The sequence below is a fragment of the Mesoplodon mirus genome (assembly GCF_964341445.2).
Source record: "Mesoplodon mirus genome assembly, chromosome: 11".
Taxonomy (NCBI): Eukaryota; Metazoa; Chordata; class Mammalia; order Artiodactyla; family Ziphiidae; genus Mesoplodon; species Mesoplodon mirus.
In genome coordinates, this window is record NC_138987.1 from 56776575 (window position 1) to 56801185 (window position 24611).

The 24611-nt window shown below is 41.1% G+C and overlaps 1 protein-coding gene across 5 annotated transcripts in view; it reads left to right on the forward strand.

Moving 5' to 3' along the window:
• The window catches only part of DIP2B (disco interacting protein 2 homolog B), a 237535-nt gene that overhangs the window by 96790 nt on the left and 116134 nt on the right, over positions 1-24611 (forward strand). The window lies entirely within an intron of this gene.

Consider the following 24611-nt stretch of genomic DNA (forward strand, 5'->3'; position numbering starts at 1 on the left):
TCTCAACCACTGCGCCACCAGGGAAGCCCCTTCCTTATCTCTTGTAACAGTCTTTAAAGTGTATTTTATCTGATACGAGTATTGCTACTCCAGCTTTCTTTTGATTTCCATTTGCACAGAATATCTTTTTTCTATCCTCTCACTTTTAGTCTGTATGTGTCCCTAGGTCTGAAGTGGGTCTCATGTAGACAGCATATATACGGGTCTTGTTTTTGTATCCATTCAGCCAGTCTGTGTCTTTTGGTTGGAGCATTTAGTCCATTTATGTTTAAAGTAATTATCGATATGTATGTTCCTATTACCATTTTCTTAATTGTTTTGGGTTTGTTATTGTAGGTGTTTTCCTTCTCTTGTGTTTCCTGCCTAGAGAAGTTCCTTTAGCATTTGTTGCAAAGCTGGTTTGGTGGTGCTGAATTCTCTTAACTTTTGCTTGTCCGTAAAGGTTTTAACTTCTCTATCGAATCTGAATTAGATCCTTGCTGGGTAGAGTAATCTTGGTTGTAGGTTTTTCCCTTTCATCATGTTAAATATGTCCTGCCACTCCCTTCTGGCTTGCAGAGTTTCTGCTGAAAGATCAGCTGTTAACCTTATGGGGATTCCATTGTATGTTATTTGTTATTTTTCCCTTTCTGCTTTTAATATTTTTTCTTTGTATTTAATTTTTGATAGTTTGATTAATATGTGCCTTGGCGTGGTTCTCCTTGGATTTATCCTCTGTGGGACTCTCTGTGCTTCCTGGACTTGATTGACTGTTTTCTTTCCCATGTTAGGAAGTTTTCAACTGTAATCTCTTCAAATATTTTCTCAGACCCTTTCTTTTTCTCTTCTTCTCGGACCCCTATAATTCAAATATTGGCTCATTTAATGTTGTCCCAGAGGTCTCTGAGACTGTCCTCAATTCTTTTCATTCTTTTTTCTTTATTCTGCTCCCTGGCAGTTATTTCCATCATTTTATCTTCCAGCTCACTTATCCGTTCTTCTGTGTCAGTTATTCTGCTATTGATTCCTTCTAGAGTACTTTTAATTTCATTTATTGTGTTGTTCATCACTGTTTGTTTGCTGTTTCGTTCTTCTAGATCCTCGTTAAACGTTTCTTGTATTTTCTCCATTCTGTTTCTGAGATTTTGGATCATCTTTACTATCATTACTCTGAATTCTTTTTCAGGTAGGTTGCCTATTTCATCTTCATTTATTTGGTCTTGTAGGTTTTTACCTTGCTCCTTCATCTATAACATTTTTTTGTCGTTTCTTTTCTTCTTCTTCTTTTTTTTTTTTTTTTTGGATGGTGTGGCTGTATTCCTGTCTTACAGGTTGTTTGGCCTGAGGCGTCCAGCAATGGAGTTTGCAGGCAGCTGGATAGAGCTGGGTCTTGGTGATGAGATGAGGACCTCTGGGAGGCCTCACTCCGATTAATATTCCCTGGGGTCTGAGGTTCTCTGTTAGTCCAGCGGTTTGGAGTCAGAGCTCCCACCACAGGAGATCAGGCCCGACCTCCAGCCTGGGAACCAAGATCCCACAAGCTGGTCGCCGGGGGTTCCTCCCATCCCCTAGGTGTCTGTGGTTCCCCACCGGTGCCTGGTAGGTGCCCTAGTTGTGTGGAGATGCGAATTCCGCGCCCTCCTAGTCCACCATCTTGACTCCGCCCTTGCTAGAGGAATTCTTAGTGAACATCTTTTTTGCGGGATATATAATATTCTAAAATAGTTTTTTGAACTGTTCACAGTCACTGTAAAAATAACATTGAGTGGACAAATTTTTATTATTCTTTTGGGTAGATTCCTAGAAGAAGTGTTGGGTCAAAATATAAATGTTTTACAGACTTGTGAACACTGCACAACTGTTTCCCCTAAAAGGATGTTCTGATTTCATTGTTTCTTCTTATTAACCAGATAGCCGTATAATATAACAGAAAGCTTGACAGAGAGTAATTATAGCCTTTGCCTAGGGAGACTGGAGTCACTGGTTGTTATTTATTAGTTTAACTGTTATCATCAACACCATTTCTATAAAAATGGCCTGTTTTCTGTGATGGCAGTAGGAGATTTTGAGATTATGATCTGTCGTATTGTTTTGCTCTTTTCCTGATCATGTAATTTATGACAGCAGTTCTGTAAGGACATCCGTATTTACATTCACATTCAACCGCTTCCATTTCCTGCAGCTCAACTGAACAGGAAAAAAAACTGAAATATTGAGAACCTTTGTTTTTAATTAGTAAGCCACCTCAAATGGCTGGGAGATGGTGTCAGTTTATAGAACCAGAAAGAACTATTTTCATGATGGTTAGTGGTTAACATTTACTTACTCAGGTTAGTAAATAAATACAAATAAATTCAGGAATGGTATATGTTTGAATTAAATACATCCCTGCCCTTCAGTTTTGTACATATGACCAGGATAGTTAATTTAGACATCTTTTTTTTTTTTTTCTTTTTTTTGCGGTATGCGGGCCTCTCACTGTTGTGGCCTCTCCCGTTGTGGAGCACAGGCTCCGGACGCACAGGCTCAGCAGCCATGGCTCACGGGCCTAGCCACTCTGCAGCATGTGGGATCTTCCTGGACCGGGGCATGAACCCGTGTCCCCTGCATCGGCAGGCGGACTCTCAACCACTGCGCCACCAGGGAAGCCCTAGACATCTTTTGATGTTTCAAATGATTTCCAAAACCTCCCTTTGGTTCCTATTAGCTAGTACCTGATGAGGACAAAATATTTTCTTAAGAATTTACTGTTTTAGTTATTAACAGTATTAATACTAGAATATGTTGATGGCTATTTTCCACAGAAAAGCTGTTGTTGTAGTATGAATAAGTGTGGGTGTAAATAGCACTTTACAAATGAGAAAAACAGAGCTGTCTCTTGTCAGTCCCAGACTAGATGTGCTTCCTGTGTGGGGGGAGCAGCCTGATAGTAGGGTGGGGAAAGTTTACTCTCTGCAAGCACAGGCCGTAACAGGCCTGACAGAGGAGTGAGGAGGTGGGGCCCTGCAAGCCTGGCCTGGCATTAGCTGCGCATGGGCTCTCTTCTTTCCCCCACTGGGTAGTTCAGGAGAATATTCACTTACCTGTTCAGATAACCATTTTAATTGATTAGTTTTTAAATCAGTGGGTTACTTTAAAAATATTTCTGTAAAATCTGGACACTCCTATTTATCTTTTTTAACCCCTTCAGAAAAGTTTTTTCCAAAGATGATTGAGTGTTTTGGAGAAGCCTGATATTTGCTTCTAGTGTTAAAGCTTGAAACATGTTCATATTTCTCAATTCATTGATTTGCATAGCTGTTTCCTCTTCCCGGAAGGTTCCTACCAGAAGGCTCTTCTCAAGATGTCTATATGGCTAACTCCTCCCTCAGGTTTTGCTCAAATCTCACATTCTCAAATGAGTTCTGCCTGATTGCCCTATTTAATGCTACAGCCTGATGAATATCCCCCCATACTCTGCTCTCCTTCTTCTAAATTTTTCTTTTTCCAAAGCATTTTCCACCTTCTAACATTCTATATAATGTATCCACCTGTTACGTTTATAGTTTACTGTCTATCTCTCCCCTCAGATCTAAGCTCCACAAGGGAATCTTTGTCTGCTCTGGCACACCCCAAGCACCTAGACCAGTGCCTGACTCCTAGCAGGCCATCAGCACTGGCTGAATGAGAGATTAGTAACACACACTTATGTATGTGCATGCTTATGTATGTTTATGTGGACAGTGCAAGATGTGTAGAACAGGCTGACCAGGGGAGCCTTTTAACTTAGAAGTATGTTTGCTTTTCATGTTTTATATATTTTGTGATTTATACATTGGGTTTTTACATCTTAGCCAGGAATTAAACCCAAGCATCTGGCTCCAGATTTGGGACACTAAGCAGTATGCCACATTGCCTCACAGTAGGATGTTTTTGTTGGCCTTTGTAATGTTTCTATGCATTCTTACTACACCTTGCTTCCTATTTAGCCTGTTATTCTAGCACTTAAATATCACCCTGTCTGATCCCCAGTCTCTAAAGAGCCCAAATCTGTTTGCATATGATTTTGTTCTAGGCACCATCTTCACCCCTGTGTTTTCTGGTCTGTCTTCTCCGGGTTCCACAGTTACTGATCCTATTATATAAGTCAACATAATGATCCTGTGATCAGAGAGCAAAAGTTCTCTCACTCTTGTTATTAGCCACTCAGGGCTGGATCACAAAGGAGCGTTTGGAGTTCTGGAAATCCCTCTTGTCAGCCTTGAGCAGGTTCATATGTTTCAAATTTAAAGCTTGTATATTAATTTAGTAAAGTAGTTTCCATCTTCCCTTCTAGGAATCTATTAGTAGAAAGAAATGAGGTAGAAATAGAGCAGCAATTTGCACACTCACAAATGGTATGGTAATATAAAAGTTTATGTAATTTAATACATACATTATTCAGCAATATAATTGGTATCTAAGTTAAAATTCAGTATTTAATATTTGCAGCAACTATTTTTCTCAAGCAAATAAACAAGTGATGTCAGTTTAAAGGGGCAATAGACAAGATTGACAAGATCATGCCTTTTTATAAATTAGCAAAGAATATAGTGTTGTCTTTAATATGTCCAGGTCTGAAAAGAGGACTAGGCAGGGTGGGGGAACCAGAAGAGAACATCACAGTCCAGGAAATGAGCACTTAGTTTTGTCTTCATCTGAAGACTGCCTAGTCTAATAAAAAGCAAGCAGTTGGGAATTGGGTCTTTCCAAAGAGGCTCAAGTGGTTCAGTGACATTAGCCTGGAAAGGAGAGGGGAGAGCTATGACTTGGCTTGCCGTTTTAGTGGTGAGGAAGATCATTGGCTGTCTTTCAGATTTTTAAGCTAGTTGGTCACCTGAAGTGATTGAAGCTTGGTCCCATTTTTCCGCCAAGATAGGACCCAGTGGAGGTCTTTTCTCAGGAACTGCTCAAGGATAAATCCACAATGATGATAAAGCCATGGACTGGCTCCAGGCCTTGGCTTGCTGAATTGGAAGAACACTTTGGGGAAATGTTGACCTTGGCACTGACCAGAGCACCAAATTCCTTTCTCTGCATTGTTTTGCATCTCATGCAAGCTCCTGATGGATTGTATTCTCCCAGATAGTGATAGTGTACTGAATTCTCTGCTAAATACAGAATAAGCTTTTGAAAGAATTAAGTGCAGATGAGTTAGGCAATAATTATTTATAGTACAAAAAGATTTACTCCATGAATGCTTTAAATAGCAAATTCCCAAATGCTCCTAAATATGATTGATTATATACATTTTTTGAGAAACATATGTGTTAAATATAACAAGGAGGTCTGTTGGCAGTATGCAAACATACACCCAACCTCAGCCCATTTCCTTATGAAATAACATTATCAAGTGGCAGTATATATATATTACACGCACAGTATATAATACAAGTAAATGGCACAGTAGACTGTTTTTTATAGCCGGCCTTTAAAAAAAGTTATCTTTTATTGATTTGTATTGTATTGTTGACATATGAAGTGGTCTATAGGATAGCAGTTCTTTGACATGTTTATAACTTACTTTATGGTCTAGTATGTGGTCAGTTTTCATAAATGTTCTATTTGTTTAAAAATAATGTATATCAAAAATAAAATAAAATAACACAGCAAAAAAAAAAAAGAAATGGTAAAATTTATTTAAAAAGAAAAAGACAAAGTTGGTCTAAGATATGAACTTTAAAATACAACTGTAATGGGGATATATATATATGTATAGCTGATTCAGTTTATTATAAAGCAGAAACTAACACACCATTGTAAAGCAACTATACTCCAATAAAGATGTTTAAAAAAAAAAAAAAGAATGTATATCAGTTAGAATTCCACAAGAGATTTAAGCTGAGTGGCTCTTCTCAGTTTTCTCAAGTATGGTACATAGCTGGTATCATTTGAGGTGCACAGGAGATAAGGCATCCATTGTATATGATGAGTAGAAAGAAATAAACATGATGAACTGCTAAAGACATTATAAAGTGACTTAGAGGTTTATATACACATACCCACCAGTGTAGTCTATTTTCTAGATGATAGTATATTTTGAATAGCCGTGATTTGATTTATTACATTTTAGATGCAATGAGGTGGTTTATTTTTATTTATTTTTATTTTTTAAATTTATTTTATTTTTGGCTGTATTGCGTCTTCGTTGCTGCACACGGGGTTTTTGTAGTGGCGGTGAGCGGGGGCTACTCTTCATTGCGGTGCACAGACTTCTCATTGTGGTGGCTTCTCTTTGTTGCTGAGCATGGGCTCTAGGTGCGTGGGCTTCAGTAGTTGTGGCTCGTGGGCTTTAGAGCGCAGGTTCAGTAGTTGTGGTGCACGGGCTTAGTTGCTCCGCGGCATGTGGGATCTTCCCGGACCAGGGCTCTAACCCGTGTCCCCTGCATTGGCAGGTGGATTCTTAACCACTGTGCTGCCAGGGAAGCTCCGCAATGAGGTTTTTTTAAAGCTTCATTGAGGTATAATTCACATGCCACATAATTTACCCATTTAAAGTATGTAATTCAGTGTTTTTTAGTAAGTTCAGTGTTGTGCAACCATCATTACAATCTAATTTTTTTTTAATTTTATTTATTTATTTATTTTTGCTGTATTGGGTCTTCGTTTCTGTGTGAGGGCTTTCTCTAGTTGCGGCGAGCAGGGGCCACTCTTCATCGCGGTGCGCGGGCCTCTCACTATCGCGGCCTTTCTTGTTGCGGAGCACAGGCTCCAGACGCACAGGCTCAGTAGTTGTGGCTCACGGGCCTAGTTGCTCTGCGGCATGTGGGATCCTCCCAGACCAGGGTTCGAACCCGTGTCCCCTGCATTAGCAGGCAGATTCTCAACCACTGTGCCACCAGGGAAGCCCTACAATCTAATTTTAAAACACTTTCATCACCCCCAAAGGAAACCCCATACCCATCAGCTGTCACTTTCCATCCACTCCACCCCTTCTACTTTCTATCTCTATGGATTTGACTCTTCTGGACATTTCATGTAAATGGAATCAGTCTTTTGTGACTGACTTCTTTCACTTAACATAATGTTTTCAAGGTTCATCCATGTTGTAACATGTACCAGTACTTTATTCCTTTTTATTGATGGATAATATTCTGTGTTTGGACATACCATATTTTGTTTATCCATTCATCAGTTGGACATTTGAGTTGTTTCTACTTTTTGGTTGTGAATAATGCTATCAACACGCATGTACAAATTTTTGTGTGAATGGTTTCATCCAGGGAAGTGTTTTTAGCTGATCTCCAACATAAATATCACTCATTGCAAAAAGGCATACAACCCACCTAGAACCCTTTCATTTGAAATTTGTTCTGAGATTTTGATGTTTGGTGACAGGGGCAGAGTGGGTGGAGAGGGGAAGTAACATTTATTGATTGTCTACTCTGAACTAAGCACACTGCTAGGAGCTTTGTGTACATTCTCAATCCTGTTAGCAGTCCCGTGAGACAAGTACAGTTTTCCTCATTTTACAGATGGAAAAAACAAGGACCCAGGAAACTTAAGTAATTTGTCCAAAGAGACAAAGCTGATGAGTGATGAACTAGGCTTACAACCTAGATCTGTTTGACTTTTGGAGCATCACACAGACATGGAATATCCAAAAATTTTTAAACATTAAAAAAAATTTTTTTAGTGATAATCTCATTACTTCTTTTCATCAAATCAGGGCTTGCCAATGATTCATCTTTCTTCCTTTACTTGACAGCTTTTTTTTTCAGTAGTAGCTATATGCTTATTGCTCTATGTCTATTAGCTATATATTAAGTAGTTTTAAAATCTTTTGGCTAAGGTGAGGGATTTTTGTTCAGACACCATCTTACACTGAAGCATGATTGAGTGTTATCAGTAAAAGCAGAGTTGCTCTTGTTGAAGCTCAGAGAATTTCCTGGAATTACTAATGGCTCTGGTATAGCAAGCTCTTAGTCTGAAAACATCATTCCTCAAACAGCTTGCTTATTTCCAGGCTGTAGTCCGTCAACAGTTGGCAAATTGGTAATTGGAATTTGTGTTCAAGCGTCTATTTTTAACTGGGAGTTTATTTAGGTAATATTTTGATGGGGAGCTCAGCATATCAAATGATTGCTGTTTTAACTTTAAGAATAAAAATAAACACAAGCACAGTGTAGAAATGCCATCCTGATTGTGCTGAAAACCTTTCTTAGAAACAGGATCTATCAGAAATATTTAACACGCACAGTGTATTGATGAGCCCAGTTCAAGACTCTTAATGTGTGTTCTTAGATAATTTTACAAAGAGTTGCTGCGAAATATTTTGATTTCAGATAAGTAAACCAGATTTACTTTATAAGAATTCAGCCTGGATCAAAATCACATTTACATAAAACTGGTTGTGAAAAAAGATTTATCAAGAGGATTAACAGTGAGAAGTTTATGAGGGTATGGCTCACCTATGTAACAGTTAAATTAGCTTTTAACAGTTTTAGTGCCATGGTTTGTGGTTCTGGTGGGGACACAAGTAGCAGCAATTATTTGCTGCCACAGACTTGAAATCACTTCACTTACTATATATTTGTCGAATTATGGGTTTGACTGTATGTACCAGAGATACCAAATAACAGGTACTTAATCCCAATAGAAGTTGATTTCTCTGTTATGTAATAGTCTGCACTAGTGTGGCCACTCTGCTCCATGGGGTCGTCGGTCTCTGGGCTCTTTCTATCCTGAACGTCACCGTCCTTGGATCTGGCCATCAGCCTGTGTCCAAGATGACTGATCCCCACAATCCTATTTCAGCTGTCAGGAAGGGAGAAAAAGGGAGGACGTGCTTTTTCCCTTAAAGAGCAGGACCTGGAAGTTGCACACATTCTTTCTGTCTGGACCACGTTGGCCAGAACTTAGTTATTTGACCACACCTAGCTGTGAGGGGACTGCGAAATGTGGTTTTTATCCTGAGGGTTGTTTTACCCAGCTAAGAATTCTCTTCCGGAGAAGAAAAGAAGAGTTGATGGGGGCACTTGTCTGTCTTTAAACTCCTTGGCACACAAACTGCTTATGTTTGGCTTTTCTTTCTTTTTATACTTGGTTTTTTATACTGTTTCCTCACCTTTCATGTTCTGTTAAAATATCAAAATTGCATTCTGAAAAAACTACATTGCAAAAACACTTACTTCAAATGGGAAAGGTAATAAGGAAATAGTATTTCAAATTCACAATGACAAAATATATATATATATTTTTTTAATTTATTTATTTTATTTATTTATTTTTGGCTGCATTGGATCTTTGTTGCCGCGCACAGGGTTTCTCTAGTTGCGGCGAGCGGGGGCTACTCTTCGTTGCAGTACGCGGGCTTCTCATTGTGGTGGCTTCTCTTGTTGCGGGGCACAGGCTGTAGGTGCGCGGGCTTCAGTAGTTGTGGCACATGGGCTCAGTAGTTGTGGCTCACAGGCTCTAGAGCGCAGGCTCAGTAGTTGTGGTGCACGGGCTTAGTTGCTCCGCGGCATATGGGATCTTCCTGGACCAGGGCTCGAACCCGTGTCCCCTGCATTGGCAGGTGGGTTCTTAACCACTGCGCCACCAGGGAAGTCTCGACAAAATATTTTTAATGAAAGAATTTTAATAGTAAAGTTTTTTTTTAATCTAAGTATACAGCTACTAATTGAACAAATCCAACTTTCAATTATTTCTAGCTTTTATTCTAGAATAGTAGCTTTTCTCATTACTTACACTACTGTTATTATGATGACTGTTTATCCTGCTTACTATTCACATTTCCATGTATTGACAGCTCTCAGAGTTTATTTTTGTAGTATTGTATTCAGACAGGTAGCAAGCAGTGTCCTGTTTGGGGGGTGATGAGGCGAGAATGGTGCACTGGGTGTTTTGTTGTTATTGAGGGTAAGTGTCAGTAGTGGTGTTTTTTTCCTTTTAATTCCTAATTTTGATTGTGATTAGTACCTCCAGTGAAGTACAGGAAATATCTGTTCAGACTCTGAAGTATTATTCCTCGCATTGTTGTCTTTGCTATTTTAGGAAGGAATTTGTTGTTATTTTCTCCAAGTGAAACTGCGGGAAAGAAGTAGATTTTTTAGTAATGGTATTGGAGATTTAAATATCTCCAGGGAAACAAGAGACACACACATTACAGAAAGAAAGAAACCATTCTTTGTCAGCCAAACCAAAAGTTACAGCCCCTAACACTGGCGAATGGTGTATACAAAATCACAAGTCATTTGTAAAAATCCTTAAGGCGTTTATCGCATTTCTTTCTTTCACTCTACTTTTTTTTTTTAACCTGCTAAGAATATTATCTCCTGGACCAGTGAAAAGCCACGGGCAGCTTTCTATTACCAATTGTGTAGCTGCAAGATCATTTTTATTCTTTTTGCTTGTTTCCCTACCCTTGCTCAGGGAGCCTCTATTCCTGAGAGTATTATTAACATTTAACATTTATTCTTTTTGCTGAGGCTGCATTGAGGGGTGTGGATTGTTTTTATTTAATCTTTAAAAATAGTGACCACCAGCTAGTTATTTTAAATTTTGCCACGGTATAAAGAGGAACTGGCAGCAGCATCTGGCCATCTTTTATGGAAGTCTGATTCAGGATGGACCCCGTTGGATTTAGGAACTCCCTTTTCCTCTTCTGATAGCTTTATCCTCTCCCTTCCTCTGGTAACCCATCCCTCAGTCACTCTTTCAGCAGACCTGATCCCCTTCTCAGTTTCTACCAATTCCAACAAAGCTGCTCCCTGCACCAGCAATTATCTCTTCACTTATAGACTCTACCCCTGCCCCCCAGGCCTTTTAGGAGGAAATGCCAAAGAACATTTCAATTTTTAGTGTTTCTTCTACAACATAAATTAATCTTTAGTCTTCCTTATCACTTTTTTCATGGCTTTTGTCTTTAATCATTTTTTTGTTTTTTGGTTGTTGTTTTTTGTTGTTGTTTTTTCGTCTTTAGTAGGTTCAAAGTGAGAAATGAAAAACAGGTATGGGGGGGTGGGAAAGGAGAATTAGCCTAGCAGGGAACCTTTATATATCTTCCTGATCTGCCTTCTCTAATTCCTTTCGGTACTCTCTCCTTTTGGAATCCTATTATTTCTTCTGGAGGGTGATGTATTCTGCTATCTCAAGGTGAGTTGAGTGCTTTTCCCATAGAAACTTTAAAAAGTTATAGAAGTTAGGTTGATAGTATTACAAATCATTTATTCAACAAGTATTTATTATTGATTGATTGTTAATAAATACTTGCTAGCCTGGATCCCATCATCCTCCTTCCCTTCCATTCTCCTTTCCTGTTAAAACCCAGCTCTCAGTTATTCACACCATCAGCCTTGTCCCAGAGGTTACTGGAGAAAATCACAAAACTGGAAATTGGTGCCACTAAAAGTTCCTTTTCTCCTCTCTCCCTGGACTCTCGTCAGTGCCTGACACACTCTCATTTCTTTAGTTAACCCCCTCTGCCATCAGAGTAGCAGATGTTATTAAGTGCTAGGAACTAAGAACTTTGCACATATTATCGCGTTAATCCTCACAAAGTGTATATTCTATTATCTTTGTTTTATAGTTGAGGAAATTGAGGCTTAGAGAGATTAACTTTTTTCAGACACAACTGGCAGAGCTGGGACTACACACTACATCAACTTCAGAGCATGTGCCTCCTATTCTTTTTTTTTTTTTAACATCTTTATTGGAGTATAATTGCTTTACAATGGTGTGTTAGTTTCTGCTTTACCTCCTATTCTTATAGTGGCAACTCAATATCTTTACCAAAACCCTCTCTTCCAGCTCTCTGGTCCCTCTCAGCAAAGAGCCTTAGCAAGGCAGTGTTGAATAGTGGTTAAGAGCTTGGACCCTGGAGCCAGACCGTCTAGTTTGAAGCTGGCTCTCTCACAGTATTGTGTCCTGTGAAGGTAACTTAATCTTCCTGTGCCTCACTTTGTCACCTGAACACTGGGACTAATAATAATACCACTTATGGGATTGTTTTGAAGATTAAGTGAGTTAACACAGGTGAATGTTTGTTTGTTTATTTATTTATTTGGTTGGTTGTGCCGGGTCTTAGTTGCAACAGGTAGGCTCCTTAGTTGTGGCTTGCTGGCTCCTTAGTTGTGGCACATGGGCTCCTTTAGTTGCAGCAGGCGGGCTCCTTAGTTGTGGCATGCAAACTCTTAGTTGCGACATGCATGTGTGATCTAGTTCCCTGGCCAGGGATCGACCCTGGGTCCCCTGAATTGGGAGTGCGGAGTCTTAACCACTGCACTTACCAGGGAAGTCCCTACATGGTGAATGTTTTGATAAATGGTACCTGGCATGAGGTAAGTACTAAATGAAAGTAGGGGGAAAAGTAGATCAAAAACCTTTACTCCGATTCCTATGCAGAAAGAAATTTAGAGGTCATCTGACCAGAGTCCCTTTGTCTTCTGCCCCCCATCCCACCCCCGCCCCCAGTGCTCCCTCAACAACTGTACTGCCTTATCCATCCTTATCTCCTTTCTCCGAGAAAGGGATATCATTAAAGTCCTACAGCACTTCCAATCTTTCATGCATCCTGACAGACACAGAAAATGATAATATTTGTTCAGTACAGTGGGATTAAAAAGGCTGTTTGCCTGCTTGAGGTGACTGCTCCAGGGTTTCCAGCTTCTCTAAGCTCTGCCAGGCAGCCCAAGGGCTGAGGATAAACAGTTCCACACCCAGGAAGCACTCACAGATCAAGGACACAGACCACATTCCCAGCATAGGTTGACCCGTGAGGTACCCCTACCCCCAGCTCTGCATCTTATTCCTGCTAATCTTTTCAGGAACTTCAGCCCTTGTCAGTTACCTTGTTCCCTGGCTATGTTTCATCATGTTACTCTCCTGCTTAAAGCCCTTCAAAGGCTTTCTCTCTCGTTTATAATGAAATCCCTAAACCTTTGCATGGTCTCCAGGACCCTGCAGGATCTGGGCCCCTGCTGCCTCCCCTACCTCATCTCACCCCGCTGGCCGCGCTGGCTTTCAGCTGTGCTCCCTCCCAGACCTGTCCCCCTCAAGGTCTTCTCAGGGGATGTGCTTAGCACCACTGCAGGCCCACTGCCCCTGCCCCCAGCTCCTGTGTCGTTTTCAAAATATTTAAATGTATTCATTTTTTTTAAGGTCTCAGCTTAAATGTCACCCACTTCCTCAGAACAGCCTTACCCAGCTAGCTGCCCAGAGCCTGCCTGCAGGTTTGCGCTGAGCAACGTGCCTGCTGACGTCTGTCAGAGCCCTCTCAGCCCCTGGACAACTTCTGCGCAGCCCTTATCAAACTTGTATTTAAATCATTCATTATATGATTGTCATTATAAGGATATCTCTGTGCTGGAAAACTCATGACCATGACTATAAATTCTGGGACCAAGTCCATCCTCTTCTGTTCTGTACCTCTAAAGTAGTGCTTTGCAGATAGCAAGTTCTTAGTTTTTGTTGGTTGAATCAGTGTTTCACCCTCTTTCTAATAGCTCTTTCTCTATAATACATAAATTTGTCCATCTTCAAGAGAAAGAAAAGAAGACTCATTCTCCTTGACTCTGTAGCCTTCTGTAGATACTGCCCCATATCTCGTTCACTCCATAACAAAACATATTGAAAGAAAAAAATCTGTTACTCTCATATCACCACTTACCTACGCTTTAGTACTGTAAATAATCTGTCTTCTTCCTCAGGTTCCTTTAAAACTGTTCTTAACTGGGCCACTGGTGATCTAGCTGCCAAATCTAGCCGGTGTTTTTCGATTCTGATTTTCCATTTGTGACAGTGTACATTATTCATCATCTCCTTCTCGCTTTCCCTCTCCCTCTTCTCTCCTCCGTCCCCCTGTGCCCTCCTGGTCTCCCTGCTGTGTCCCAGTACCATCTCTTTTTCCTCTGCCCATTCTTTAGATGTTAGTTTTCTCTAGGATTTCTTTTCTGGCCTTCTTCTCTTTTCACACTGTACTCCCTCTCATGATATCATTCACACCCAAACTTTCAGTTCCCACCTTCTACAGTGATGGAGAGAATGTATATATCTTTCCCAGAGCTCATCTGTCCTATTGCCTACTGGATACCTTCCCTTGGTTTTTGCCTTGTCACACATAGCAGTGCCAGGCAAGTGGCATTCATCAAACATCAAAAGCAGCCTTAGAGCTCATTTGATCGTTATTTCTACAGATATGGAAACCGAGGCCCAGAGAAGTATAGTGGCTTGCCCAGGATCAGAGACCTAGTTTGGAGCAAAACAGAGAAGAAAACATAAGTCTTCTGACACCTGGAATCTGAGATCAAACAAGTTGCTTATTTTGTGATCCACATACTACAACAGTGGTGGTATTCTCCCTACTTGTATTTTTCCCTGAGCATCTTTGGTTTCCAGAGCAGTATGAACTGGCTACCAACAAAATTCTTCCTGTGTTTAAAATTTTTCACTTTTTTTCTGTACTTGTGAGAGGACATACTTAGATTTTCGATTCATTGTTAATTTCATCTGCACCATAGACAAAGAATGCCTGGCACCATGCACTGTTCAATTCAGATTCGATGAATGGTATAGATGTTACTACATATTGCCTAGTTTAAAAAAATTATTCTGATGGATGCTAGAATAAAGGCAGAGTAATTGCATATACCTAGCTGTCCTTGTAAGAAACGGTTTTCTAATTTTCTGAGGAAAATTAAAGATAAAAATCAGGGGAAAAAAGAAGCTGTAAAGAAAATTACCTTTTTTTTTTTCTGTTTCTGTTTTGTTTTTTTTTTCCATTCCCTGCCCACCCGAGGCATTTGCAGTTTTAGCCCTAAATTAAAACTACAGCATCCATAGTCAGATGCATGTAATCCTGTTTTGTGCATAATGGCACTGTTTTATTTACAGACATTTATATCTATTTATTTGAACTAATCTGCTCGTTTCTGGTTTAGATATTCGTTCTTCCTCTTTGATATGTTTTCCTTCTTTTAGACTCTTAGCACCCAAAGTCACTAACTTCACTGGCTCCAACTGCTAAGGATCTAGAACTGTGCCGTGATGTGTCTTTAGAGACAATGCACTCTTCTCCTCTTTTAAATTTTTTTTTTTTTTAAAGAGAACCTACCAACCCAGAATTTTCTAAATTACCCTTTTAAGGATAAAGTTAATGTTAGGACTTAAGGGTGGGACTGGGGCTGGGGTGGTATCAAATACAACTAGTCGAGTGTGTGCTACGTGCCAGGAACTTTTGTATGTATTCTCTCATTCAAGACTCATCATAAGCACTCAAGGTAGGAGTTATTCCAATTTTACCTGTTATGAAACCTAGGCAGAGTTGTTCAGTAACTTGTCCAGGAGCCAGTAAATAGCAAACTGAGGGTCCAAACCCAGGTCCAGGTCTGCCTGATGCTAAACCCTGTGCTTTTTCTACTGTCTGAACCATCTCAGGGATTCCTCCTGTCCTGGTTAAACACTCAGGTCATTTGTATAGCAGATCTCTTATTTGCAGACATAGTTTTTCTAATGGACACGTGAACATACCTTTTGCATTAGATGAATTAGTTTAGCCAGCTGCCTGATGATGTATTAGACTTAGAGTTTGGTTTCTCCGTGTGTTTCAAGTGTTTTACTCTGTTGCTTTTTATTCGTTTGAACTTGCTTGGTGCCTTAGGTGAAATACCATCTGTAAGAATTCATATATATTTGACCTAGAAAACAGAACGGTGCAGCCAAAGCAATTCTATGATTTGAGTTTTGGGAGAAAGCAGTCTGGGCTTACTCTCAAGTTCTTGACGTGGAAAATGTCTAGTTATTGTCCTAAATGAGGTGAGAGGACATCTACAGAGAATGGAAATTTGAATGTCTTGAAGTTAAATTTTCTTGAAAATCTTTTGTAAGATTAGCAAAGTTAAAAGAAGAGAAGACCGTAGCTTTTATAGGCTGCCAGTTGAATACTTTAGAATCACTGATTTTTTCCAAAAGAAAAATTAGATAAAATAAAAATTCTCATCTTTCAGCAGATTGAAGTATTTTAACAGAGGTTTACTTCTGCTAGACTATGAAAATATTGTATCTTTTCACCCTCCTTTCAACATAAGATTAGTCCTATCTATGTGCAGAAAGAAACTTCAGAGAGTTTTAAAAGTAATTCAAGGTTTCAAATTCTTTGGAGTCCTCTTGGCCCCTTTTAGTTCAGATAAGGGAAGAAAAATAGGTAGGAAAAGACAAAGGCCAAAATGCCTGTATATCTGGCTTAAGGGGTAAGGCCATTGTTTTCTGTGACGACGAGCCTTTATTTTGTATGTTTGTGAACCTTTATATATCACCTCTGGAAGGAGGATATTTGGAGGATCCGTGGCTGGTACATGTAATTCATTGAACGGAATTGTCATTGTAAGGGGAACATGGTAAAATTTAATGATCGATAACTTTCTTTGTCTTCTAGCCCATGTCTCCTGGATATGATCCAAATCCTCTGCCCTTTTCAGTTTTGCTAAGACTGACCCCATTCACATTCTCAGCTATATTTTGGCTCTTTCTCTCTATGTGTGTATTTATATTCCTAACGTACGAATAGCCATAAACCCCAGTCCTACTCCCCATCTCCAGTCATAGCCAACATGTCCCACCCTCCTGGTCTAACATTTACATGTAGAGGATAGAATAGGATCTAGATACAGGAATAGATTTGAAGGTGATGGCTCTAGAACTTTTTCTTCTCAGCCTCTCATCTCTTTCCCTCCGAATTACTCCTTAACACAACAGAGAGGCCACATTCTCCCTTAGCTGGGTATTTAGTAATGATGTGTAATCACTTCCCGCTGCCTGTTTTTTTATGCACTTGGACGTTTTCTACAGTTGTCTGTCTCATTTGCAACATAGCTGGAGGAGACAGCGCACCCAGAGCCGTGTTGCGGCAGGGAGGTAGTGGTGGCGCTGCGGGTGTTTAATGCCTTCTCGAAAGTCATCTGTGTTTTGGGGTGAGTCATAAAAATTATGTATCCCATGCTGTTCATGTTATTAACAATAGGTTAGTTTTATACTTTTTTTTTTTTTTTTTTGCGGTAAGCGGGCCTCCCACTGCTGTGACCTCTCCCCCTGCGGAGCACAGGCTCCGGACGCGCAGGCCCAGCGGCCATGGTTCACGGGCCCAGCCGCTCCGCGGCATATGGGATCCTCCCAGACCGGGGCACGAACCCGTGTCCCCTGCATCGGCAGGCGGACTCTCAACCACTGCGCCACCAGGGAAGCCCCTATACTTTTATTGTGTCTGACTTGGAGGCCACTTACAAGTGAACAGTGGACAAAGAACAATAAGAAGAGACCAAAGACCCAGATTCTAGTCTAGCCATGTATCCTTATAAAAGATATTTATCTTTTCATGTCTCAGCTTCCTGTTCTGTCATAAAGGTCATGCCTTTTCTGTTTAGTGAAGAGGAATTTTTGGCAGATTAAATGAATTGTTGTCAGAATATTTTGAAAATCTAGAATAGTGGCTGCATTATACAGAGGCATTTAATGAAGGGGGAAGTAAATTGATGACCCATGAGATTATATAAGCCCTAAACGTCAAGCCTCTGAGGATCCCATGTTGATGCTGCCCTTTGGCTGGACCTGCAGGAGCAGCGGTAGGGCCAGTGTCCTGCCCTGTTCGTGGGAGATTGAATTTACAGCTTTCATATCCGCCTGTTGCTCCAAGCATGCCACTCTCTTTCACAGCTGAGGGTTTGAGAAATAGTGTCTTCACCCTCAGTGTCTCTCTGTCCTGACAGTCATCCTTCAAGACCCAACCCAAGAGCAACTTCTGTGAAGTATTCCCAGTGTTTCTGAAGCTGAATTTGGAGCTTCTCTCTGAAAATGAATGTAGTGCAGTGTTTAAGAGGAGGCGTCCTGGAGCCAGGTCTGCCTGGGTTCAGTTCTTGATCATAGCACTTACTAGGTATGACTGTGGGCAAGCTGCTTAAACTTCCTGTGCCTCACTATCCTCATCCTGTAACATGGGAATGATGATGATATCACCTGATGAGACCACTGTGAGGCACTTCAACAGAGACTGTAAGCCCTTGATAAGTGTTGTTGTTGTTTACTTATTTATCCTTATTGAATATTATAATTATCTTTTATCACTGTCATTTCCTTCATACTTACATAAGACTGTACAGAATCTCTAACGTAGCACTTGTCACTTTTATTGTAGTTATTTTTTTAGACCTGAACCTTCTTGAAGACATGGATACTATACTATTTTATTCATCTTTGCTTAACACTCTGTGTGTCGTCCATTCAGTGCTCAAAAATGTTTTTTTGTGGCATCTTCCAAATCCCCCCGGCCATTGCCCCCTCTGACTGAAGAGGTGTGACTTTGAGGCAGAGCTGCAGTGGCGCATACCTTTTTCTTTCCTTTGGAGCAGAAAGAGTTTATGGCTAGAGCTGTAATCCTTGTCCAACAACACCATACTTACATCCGACTTGGTGACCCTCCAGAATTTCCCAAACCCTGTGTTTATTTAGCACCTCATTGCTCAGGGTGCCGCACAAGGTCATCTGTGAGAATTACTTAACATTGCCCTGCTTCTCTCTGGGAGATGAGAATCATAAAGGAACTACCAAACATGGCCATACCCATGCAGCAGAGGAAAACTAGTAAAGCACTAAGTGACTGAGTCATTAGGAGTTCATGTCATAGCTCTGATATTAGAAAGGCCAGACCCAAACCAGTGTCACCACTCTGTAGAGCTTTCCTTCGGTACCCAAGTAGAGAGCATGCACGACACTTCCTTCTGGGCCCCACGCTGCAGTTGGTGTGCACCTGTCCATGGCGCTTCATTGTGGAGTATTAGTGATGCTGTTTGCCTTGTCTCCTCTCTCTGAACATGGTTGCCTGCCCTTGCCCCACCCAGCCAGTCGGGTAGGCCTTCAGTAAATGTTTATGGCTATTGGAACTTTTGACATGCCAGAGCCCACACTAAGTACTTTTATTTTTATATTTTTAATTTTTAAATTTTATTTATTTATTTTTGGCTACGTTGGGTCTTTGTTGCTGCGTGCAGGCTTTCTTTACTTGTGGCGAGCGGGGGCTACTCTTTGTTGTGGTGCGTGGGCTTCTCATTGCAGTGGCTTCTCTTGTTGCAGAGCACGGGCTCTAGGCACACGGGCTTCAGTAGTTACAGCACGCAGGCTCAGTAGTTGTGGCGCACGGGCTTAGTTGCTCCGCGGCATGTGGGATCTTCCTGGGCCAGGGCTTGAACCCGTGTCCCCTGCATTGGGAGGTGGATTCTTAACCACTGTGCCACCAGGGAAGTCCCCACACTAAGTGCTTTTAATCACTAATAAAAACTTTGCAACGTAGGTATTATTGTTCCCCACTTTGCAGACATGGAAACCGAGACTTATCAAGAGGTTAAGTGAAACTTGTCTAGAGTCAGATAGCCAGGAAGTGATAAGGCTGTGCTCCAGGTGCAGCTGTGTGTAGCTCTTAGGTTCTGAACCACAGCATGGTGCCGCTCCTCCAGTGTAAACATACACTCCCCGAACTGCTAACTGACCTGTGGGACTATTTCTCCTATCATCGCTGACCTTTAAGAGGCTGGGTTGGCTGGCAGGCTCGCACCCACCTCCTCCCAGGCGCTCGGTCAGTCTGCTGGGAGATGAGGTGCGGACTGCCTGAGCCAAGCCACTTTCATTGATCCCAGGTGGCGAGGAGAGAAGTTGGGAACACACTTCCTTTCTGTTCTGCCCCACACACCCATCTCTCCATAGGTCTGGTGTGGCTCTTCAAGATTGTGGTGGTGCTGAAGCATCTAGACAGTCTTGGGTCACATGGGCCTCCGACTGCTCAGGGCCGGTCTCTTGGGTCCCTGTCTCATCAGACCAGGCGCCTTCACACCTGCTGGGTGCTGCAGACCCCTGGAAGTGGCTGCTCTTCTAAATGTTCACTAAGTGGGTGAAGAAATACGTTACCCTAGTGGGAGGGGAAGGCTAATCCTCCCTGTATTTGTTTACTTCTCAAAAAACTTGAACAACAGGTTTAACTTAGCTCTATGCCATTTTAATGCAAATTTTATACAGGTATAGTTACGGCACTCCTTTTTGTTTTATATGCCAGATGGCAAAAAATCTGTTGTGAGTAAGAATACCTGTGGTGTGATTTAGTGTCTGTGAGTTCCCGAGGCTCCGTGCTCTCCCTGGAGGCTGTGTCGCCAAGACAACCTTCTCACGCACCCTCCTCACATTAAGGCAGCAGAACTGTCCAGCACACTCCAGACAGGATTCTTTAGTGCAGCGATTTCCAAACTTCCTGAATTTTGAGACTCATTGGAAGGAACTTGTTAGAAACACAGGTATCTGGATCTTAATCCAAACTTAGTGGATCAGCATCTTCATGGGAGGGGCCTGGGAATTTGTATTTTTACAAGTTCCTCGGGTGATTCTTAAAAACTGGGCAACTTTAGAAAACATTGCTTTAGTGCAGCAAAAAGTGCTTAACTACAGGTGGTAAGGGTGATAAGAGCACAGACTGTAGGAGGCAGTGACAGAAATGTGGATAACAAATTCAGTTATGTGGGGTAACTGAATTCCTTCTGTCTGGTCTTGCTCTCTGACTAAGGGATACCTCGCTATCTGGTGGGAGTTCCTTCGGATTTTAGTGCCCAGTGATTTATGTACTATTCCTCTCCTGCTTTTCTGGTCACCTTCGAGGTCTAGCTGTCGAATTTCAGTAAACTTTTGGTTCACTAAATTTCTCTCCCTGGGCGTTTCAGCTCCTGCTAAATGTAAAGACCCGTTCCCCATTCATTCTCCCATTTCCAGTTTTCCACCCAAGTACATGTGTCTCGTTGATTTATTATTCTTTCACTGCCTTCATTTTACCAATTCATTCAGTCACTCATTCAATAAGTGTCTATTGTGCCGGGCTGTAGGCGGGCTACAGCGATGAACAAGGCACAGGCCCTGCCCTCAAGTGCACAGTCTAGTAGGGACATAGATGTGTAAACAAATAATTAAAATACCAGTGATGAGCTGAGTGCTATCACAGAAGTGTGTGCAGAGTTGTAGGGGCACCAGGAGGAAGTGACTAACAATTGGTGGCAAGTGTCACAGAGGAGGTGACTTTTGAGCAGGGTCTTGTACTCAGAGAAAAGGGAGGGGGCATTTGTAAGTTATATCACCATAGTCCTCACTTCTCTTTGCAGTGCATCTTCTCCTAGGGCTCTTCAGTGTCTTTGCTCGTTTATGGAACAAATGGAGCTAATTGTCATGGCTGAATCAGACTCTTTATTGACCTTTTTCAAAACCCGAGATGGTTGGTAGTTGAGTAATGTCCATGATACCAAGTCTAGCAGTTTGTCCCACGATCATTTACCGACAGTGAATGGTTGATACTCTAAACACTGAAGAAAGCTTTTAAAGGCCTTTCACTTTATCAGATGTGTTCTGAGCCAGCAGAAGTGGTCTTTGTGCTTTTCAGGGAGTGGCATGTGTGCACGCGTGTGTGTGCGTGTGTGCGCGTGTGTGTGTGTGCACGTGTGTGTGTGTGGTGGAGGTAGGGGAGCTTATGAGTGGGGAATGGGACAGGAGAGAATGCTTGTTTCTTTTGCAATAAAAGACATGATTTCCTGTTTCTCAGGAATGTTTCCTTGGTAGGCTCCCACATCTCATTAGTTTTGTGTGTTATTAGAGATTACCTAAACTCTGCAGTTTGCTAATTTGACAAGGCTTGGTTTTGATTTCCAAAAATGCACTGTGGGTTTCTCTTACTTCACTAGGAAAACAGAGATGAAGGGCCATTGTGATTAAATTTGTACAGTCTAGTAAGTAGTCATGATTGCAGTTTTAAAATGTTTGTTTCTTGAAATAATGGATGCTCATTGTAGAAAACTTATAAAATACAGGCAAGCAAAGTTGAAAAGAAGCTAAAACCAATCCATAATCTTGCAAGCCATAACTAACCACTCAATATTTTGGTGTATAGAAATCCAGAATTTTTTCTATGCATATATATGTATGTATAAAAATGTTGTTATTCCAGAAATTGAATATACTATGTAAACTGTTTAGTATCTTGCCTTTTTTCCTGTTATATAATTTGACCATCTTATTATGTTAACAAATATATATCTACAGAACTATTCATTATTTAAAAAAATTTTTTTAAATAAATTTATTTATTATTTTATTTATTTATTTTTGGCTGCGTTGGGTCTTCGTCGCTGCACGTGGGCTTTCTCTAGTTGCGGCGAGTGGGGGCTACTCTTTGTTGTGGTGTGTGAGCTTCTCATTGTGGTGGCTTCTCTTTTTGTGGAGCACAGGCTCTAGACACGCGGGCTTCAGTAGTTGTGGCACGCGGGCTCAGTAGTTGTGAGTCGCGGGCTCTAGAGTGCAGGCTCAGTAGTTGTGGTGCACGGGCTTAGTTGCTGCACGGCATGTGGGATCTTCCTGGACCAGGGATCCAACCCATGTCCCCTGCATTGGCAGGTGGATTCTTATCCACTGCACCACCAGGGAAGCCCAGAACTATTCATTATTAATGAAAAAACTTTATTGTCGAGATTATACAAGTTGTTCAGACTTTTTTTTTTTAAATCAAACTCTGTTAAAGTATATAAAACAAATGAAAATCCCCCATAATCTCATTCCCCCAAGGATAAACATTTAATATGTGTGTATATATAGCCTTCTAGACTATTTTCTTTATATATGCAAACATTTCTATTACTTTTTTTTTTTACAAAATTAGTGCCTATTATACCTAGTGTTCTGCAACTTGCCTCTTACCCTTAATATATTTTATTTTTTTTTAAGTTTTTTAATATTTTTACTTATTTATTTATTTGGTTGCACCAGGTCTCAGTTGTGGCTTGCCGATTCCCCAGTTGCAGCACATGGGCTCCTTAAGGCGGGCTTCTTAGTTGTGGCACATGGGCTCCTTAGTTGCAGCAGGCGGGCCCCCTAGTTGCGGCTCATCGGCTCCTTAGTTGTGGCATGTGAACTCTTAGCCACAGCGTACGTGTGGGATCCAGTTCCCTGACCAGGGATCGAACCTGGGCCCCTTGCATTGGGAGTGTGGAGTCTCAACCACTGCACCACCAGGGAAGTCCCCCCTTAATATATTTTAGAGAGCTTCCTGTGCCAGTACATTTGAAATACCTACATAATATTATGTGGATCAGGGTTTCTTGTCCTCAACACTACTGACATTTTAGACTGGTTAATTCTTTGTCGTGGGCCTGTCCTGTGCATTGCAGGTTGCTTAGCAGCATCCTGACCTTTATCTTTTAGATGCTAGTAGCATCCCTTCCTCTAGTTGTGACAAAAATGTCTCCAGATGTTGTCAGTTGTCCCCTGGAGGGCAAAGTCATTCCTAGTTGAAAGCCACTGATACAGATGGTCTATAATGTAAGCATCTAGAGTCCTTCCAGTTTTTCCATGACAAAGATTGGGTCAGGGAATATTCTTATATTGATTTTTGTGCACCTCTGTGAATTTTATCGTTGAATAAATTCCTAGAAGTGCAGTTGGTGAATCAGAATTTTGATAGAAATTGCCAAATTATTCCAGAGATTGTATCGATTTATTTTTCAACTATATCCTGATGGTTCCAAATCAATATCTCTTTCTGAAGTTCTAGATTCATGTAGCCAGCTGTTGATTGGACATCTCCTCCTGTGTGTCTCATAGCCCTTTCCTAAGCTCAACTCTCATCTTCTTCAACCCACCAAACATGCACTTCTTGCTGTATTTCTCTGTCAGAGAATATCATGACCATCTGCCTGGTTGCTCAAGCCAAAAACCTTCTCCATCCTACACTGAACCAGTCATCAAATCCTATCTAGTCTTCCTCCCTAATATCTCTCTTAATCCATTCACTTCTTTTCATCCCTTCTACCTCTATCTTTAATTTAAGCCACTAGCCCAGATCACTGTAGTAGCACTGGGGCAAGAACTAGCCTCTCTGGCTTTTACCCTTGCTTCCACCCTCCTCAGGAAGAGTAAACGTGCTGCACTCTGTGATATGCAAGTGTTACTCCCCTGCTTAAGCCCTTCAGTGAGCCCTGCTGCCTCTCCGCCATCTGCTCCATCAGTCAGATGCTGAGGCCAACGCATCTGACGTTCATCACCCGTAATTTCAAATCTCTGTATCCATCAGAATAGGCTTTTTTCTCCCCACCACATATATTTATTCACCAGATATATTTATTCCCCCAGCTTTGAATTACTCACTGTCCCTTAAATGTCCCTTTGTTCTCCTGCTGCATTTCCTGGTCCTTTTAACCCTGCTCTCTGCCCATCCATTTACTACCCTTTCTTTAGGACCAAGCATATTTCTTGAACTCTTCAGCCACATAGTTTCTCCTCTATTAATCAGTTTTATCCTTATTGCATTTATTGTATATGTACTTTTTCATTTAACCTTGTGAAAAAGACATACATGAATAGAAATAATACAAACCAGTGAACCAAGTGGAGAGGATATGGGAATTCCAGCTCCAAGTTCCAGCACAGATCCTAGGGTGCAAAAGGGCATTTCAAAAATCCCATCCCAGTGCGTGAACCTTGACTTCTCCCCTTAACTGGACTTTTGATTTTTATGTGGTTCTGTAGAGCAATGTAATTGAATACCTCCCAAGTCAATTGCATTCACTTGGTCAAACTAAAACCTTGGAGAGAAGTTCATTTGTCTGCCAGCC